Source organism: Camelina sativa, chromosome 17 (assembly GCF_030686135.1).
Source record: "Camelina sativa cultivar CO46 ecotype springtype chromosome 17, ASM3068613v1".
In the NCBI taxonomy this organism is placed as follows: Eukaryota; Viridiplantae; Streptophyta; class Magnoliopsida; order Brassicales; family Brassicaceae; genus Camelina; species Camelina sativa.
The window spans coordinates 30,346,611-30,351,754 of record NC_141896.1 but is presented as its reverse complement, the minus strand read 5'-3'; the positions used below and the strand labels follow the sequence as shown (position 1 = coordinate 30,351,754).

General features: G+C 42.6%; 1 non-coding gene across 1 annotated transcript; it reads right to left on the bottom strand.

Annotated features, from left to right (window-relative positions):
- Positions 1 to 1,565: 1,565 nt before the first annotated feature.
- Positions 1,566 to 1,672, bottom strand: LOC147924514 (small nucleolar RNA R71). The gene has a single exon (XR_015587825.1). It is a non-coding gene; the product is annotated as a small nucleolar RNA R71 (small nucleolar RNA).
- Positions 1,673 to 5,144: the final 3,472 nt, after the last annotated feature.

Genomic DNA, 5,144 nt, shown 5'->3' with positions numbered 1-5,144 from the left:
TCTAGAGATGAATAGGTTTGATTGATTCTTGCCATGAGAGTGGAGGAAACTTGTCTTAGATTTATATGTCAAAGTTTGCTTGAGATTTGTTGGCCAAAGTGTGATAACCTCATTCATTAGTCCAGCCCATGAATCCCTCCTCAAGGCCTTTTTTGTTTATTGATTTTAAAGTCTTAATCCTGTTGCTTGCTTGTTGTTTGATTCGTTTTTGCATTGCTCTGTTTTTATTGTGTTGCTCTGTTTCCCGGATTTATCCAGCTCGATCGTGCACTCGGTCTACACTCGATCGAGTGCTTGCTCGAGTTCATCCCCAGAACTCTTGTTTATGATCTTTAGTTGTCTTGTCTTATCTCTAGTTTCATTCTGGTTGCATTTCTATTGCATTTACTCAGTGTCCTGTTCATTATTGTCTTGCATTAGTTCATTAGCATAGTTTCTATTTCTGCTCTTGTTTCATAACTAATGCAATCATTCTGTTCTATTTGCATTTAGCTCTTAGTTCTTGTAGTTTTACTTTCTACATTTTACATTTTCATCTTAGGATTGTTAGTGACAAACAATCTTTACATTTGACTTGACTTAGTCTCATATACATATCTTAATTGCTCACAAACACTCATTTAGGATTGACACCTCTTATACTGCAACTGCATAAGGGGAACTGAAACACCTTACCATCCATCCATTCATATCTCATTGCATACATTCATCATCATTCACCAATCAACCAAAACCTTGTTTCAATTTGGCGCCGTTGCCCATTTGAGTGTGTTTTTGTGACATTTAGGATCCATATTAGTCTAAGATTAAGTTCGTTTATACACTTGTGAAGTTTCTGGACTCGAATCTTCTATTGTTGGGTTGTCTTGAGTTTCTGGTACCCACTCGACCAACCACTCGACCACCACTCGATCGAGCAGTGATCAAGCACTTGATCGAGTCAGAAGCCGTGTACATTTGGACACCACTTCCCAGTCGACTCAACCACCCACACGAGCCTGAGCTCAATTGTGAACCTGTTCGAGTCTGTACTCGCGTTTGTTGATGCACACAAGGTCTAAGGGGAAAGACAATCTTCAAAGGCCTATTGACAACATCCATAGGAAGCAAAAGGGTTTGGCAAATCAGAGAAGAAGAGTAGTTCAAGTTCAGCAAGAGGGTCCAATGATCATGGAGCAACAAGCTAACCATGAGCAGAGACCTAGGCACATTGGTGCTGGAGATGCACCCAACACCCATAACCAAAGGGCTGGTATTGTGCCTCCAACAGTGCCAAACAACAACTTTGAGATCAAGAGTGGACTGATCTCCATGATTCAAGCCAACAAGTTCCATGGGTTGCCAATGGAGGATCCACTAGATCATCTTGATGAGTTTGACATAATCTGTGGTCTTACAAAGATCAATGGAGTGAGTGAAGATGGATTCAAGTTGAGCCTCTTCCCATTCTCACTTGGAGACAAGGCACACCTTTGGGAGAAGACTTTCCTACTGGAGCAATAACCACATGGGATGCTTGCAAAAAGGCTTTCTTGGCCAAATTCTTCTCCAATGCAAGGACAGCTAGGTTGAGAAATGAAATTTCTGGGTTTGCTCAAAGGAATAATGAGAGCTTTTGTGAAGCTTGGGAGAGGTTCAAAGGATTTCAGACTCAATGTCCTCATCATGGCTTCAGCAATGAGTCACTCTTGAGTACCTTGTATAGAGGAGTGCTTCCCAAGATAAGGATGCTTCTTGACACAGCTTCCAATGGCAACTTCCTCAACAAGAATGTGGAAGAAGGCTGGGAATTAGTTGAGAACCTTGCTCAGTCAGATGGCAACTATAATGAAGACTATGACAGAACCATAAGGTCATCATCAACTGATCAAGAGGACAAGTACAAGAAGGACTTGAAGATGATCAATGAGAAGCTTGACAAGATCCTTCTTACCCAACAAAAGTCTATTCACTTCATTGGTGAAGAAGAGGTTCCAATTCAAGAGGGGGAGACTGAATTTGCTGAGTTGTGCTACATGCAAAACCAGGGAGGATTCAAAAGCTACAACCAAGGGGGTTTCAAGAACAACAATCTCTCTTATAGGAGTACCAATGTGGCTAACCCTCAAGACCAAGTGTATCCACCTCAACAGCCTCAACAGCAACAAAACTATGTCCCCAAACAACAACATCAAGTGTTCCAGCCTCATTTGTGTCCCCCACCAGGGTTTCAGACTAACCAAGGCCAAGAACAAGAATTAAGAGCCATGATGCAGCAGTTGTTGATTGGGCAAACACAAGGAGAGATTGAGGAAGCCAAACAGTTTGCTGAGGTGAATCAAAGGCTCACATCCCAGTATAATGATCTTAACATGAAGTTTGAAGGTCTCAACTCTAGAGTGAAGTATATGGAGAACAACATTGCCTCTACTTCTGCTCCTAAACCCAACCAACTCCCTGGAAAAGCTGTTCAAAATCCAAAGGAGTTCACTGCAAAAGCCATCCATATCTCTGATGAGGAAGTCACTGAGGACAGTGATGTTCAAGATGGGGAGGATTGGTCAGTTATTGAAGCTTTGAGTGAAGTTTGTGCAGAGAAATCTGAATCCGCCATTGCACTCGACCGGGTACTTGAGCCAGCACTCGACCAAGTGCCTGATCGAGTGGTCGATCAAGCTGAAGGATCAGGAGCTGTTAAACCTGCTAAGTACATTCCTCCTGCTTACAAACCACCTCTACCATTCCCAGGACGTTTCAAAGCACAAAGGATCAAGGAATTAAGGGAAATCATTGAGAGAAAAGAAATGTTGGCTAAGCAACAAGAGGAAGTAAGGGTTTTGAAAGAAGAAGTTGTGGTTGAGAAACAAGAGGAAGTGATGGCTATTCAAGAGATCATCATTGCTTACCAAGAAGAGGAGAGAGGAGCTGCCTTGAAACAGTATGAACCTTATCCTCTCTATAGAGATTTTTTGCTTGATTTGTCAAAGAAGAAGGCTCAAACTCAAGATGAAAAGGATCTTGAGAACCTTGGAGGAGTGATCATCCCAATTAAGCTTAAGGATCCAGGGTCATTCTATCTTCCTTGCACAATCAGTTACCTTCACTACAACCAATGCCTTTGTGATTTGGGAGCTTCAACTAGTGTGATGCCATACTCCATAGCTCAAAAGCTTGGGAGAACAGATTTCAAATCCACCAATCTCCATGTATGCCTAGCTGATGGGTCAAACAGAGAAGTAGTTGGAAGGTTGGAGAATGTCCCATTCAAGATAGGGAAGGCAAGGGTTCATACAGATTTTGTGGTATTGGAGATGGACAAAGAACCTGAAGATCCTATCATCCTTGAGAGGCCATTCTTAGCCACTATTGGAGCAGTCATTGATGTCAATGAAGGTCTTGTGACTTTGAACATTGCTGAGGGTATAGTTATGAAGTTCAACATCTATAACCCAACCAACCTTCCTACCATTGATGATCAGCCTTTTACTATCAAGGACAAAGGTGGTCAAGAAGGTCTAAGTGATAAGGCAACTCCAAAGGCTGAGCTAGCACTTCAAGAGGATTCTGTGGAAAAGCTTAAGAGGTCAGTTCAAGAGCTGACTAGTATGGTTGAGGATCTCCAAGTTAAGCTGAACAAGAGGTCTTTGAGGAAAGCAAGACCAAGGCTCAAAATCAAGAAGAAGTATGGTCTGTGTGCTAAGGGTGAGGTTATCAAGGATCAACTTCACAGTGACCAAGAGGTTCCAGGGAGGATTTCATCACCTCCTTGGTATCTAGACCAAGTTTAAGAAGGAAACCAAAAGTCAAGCTTAGTGACTCTAAACAAGCTCACTAGAGAGGAAGTCCCTAAGGTATCCTTTGTAAATATGCTTTATTTTCTTAGTAGTTTTGATTTGTTTTCTTTTATGATTGTGTTGGACAAGCCTTTTAGTGAAAATGTAGATGGGTAAGGAGAGATTTGGGCTTGGAGAAAGGGAAACGCAAGCCCACTCGACCAGGCCATGAGAGGTACTCGACCGAGTTGGAAAAGAATTAAGGCCCATTTGATCTTCAAATCGCTAGAACGATCGAGTGGAGGGAAGAACAAGAAGCAAATTTTGAATTTTCAAACTTTGGTCAAGGGAGCTCGAGCACGTGTTGGTCGAGTGTGGGGTCGAGTGGCAGCAAAAAGTAGGTCAAAGATTCCCAATTCAAGTTTGAATGGTATGGACGCTCCACCCTTGTCTCCTTGTCCCCTTAGCTTCTTTATATAGACCTTGCACGAAATTATACCTCACACACTCTCTCATTTGCTAAAAACAACTAAATTCAAGTTTTAAAATCTCTCTCAAAGTTCATCTTTTGCTCAATCTTTGTTCTTTCAAGTTTTTGGGTCACTAACCTATTAACTTTGAGCTTTGAGTCTATTCCTTTCAGTTCCTTTTGAAAATGTCTTCTAAGATCACCAGGAAGTCTCAACAAACCGCTGCAAGCTCCATGGAACGTCGTGATGCTGACCTTGAATCAAGAGGAGAATCTGGGAGAACTACTCGACGCCCCACTCGGTCATGCACTCAACCGAGTGGCGGTTCGAGCAGCCGGTCGAGCCAGATACCGTGTCCAAGGAGAGAGTCAGTTGAGAAAGATCCTGAGAGGACTGAAAGTGAGGAAGAAAGGGAGCCAACTCTCGATGAGTTTATGAGGAGACACAAGGCCAAAGGGAAGAGGCCAGCAGTTGAGGTTGAGCAAGAGGAGAGTGAAAATGAGAGTGAGGAAGAAAGTGAAGAAGAAGAGTTAAGGGATGATGGAGAGGCAGAATCTTGTGGGTTATCAAAGAGACAACTTTATGATGCTTTCATGAGAATGGAGTTCCTGGGGACTAGGTATCCACACAAGGAAACCATGGAGAAGCTAGCCATTGATGAGGATGTGGAGTATCTCTTTGAGAAAAGCAACCTTACCAAGTTCATGGGGCTTTGCATGGAGGGCTACAAAGAAGAAAGTTGTGAGTTCCTAGCCACTGTCAAGCTGACCACATAAGCAAGGAAAGATGCTGAGTTTGGAGCTGGTCACATTGCTTTCACAATCAAGGGGAAGAGGTATGATCTTTCAATGAAGAAGATAGCAAACGTGTTTGGATTTGAGGTTGGGAGCAATAGGAATTTGATGATTCCAAGAGAAGAACT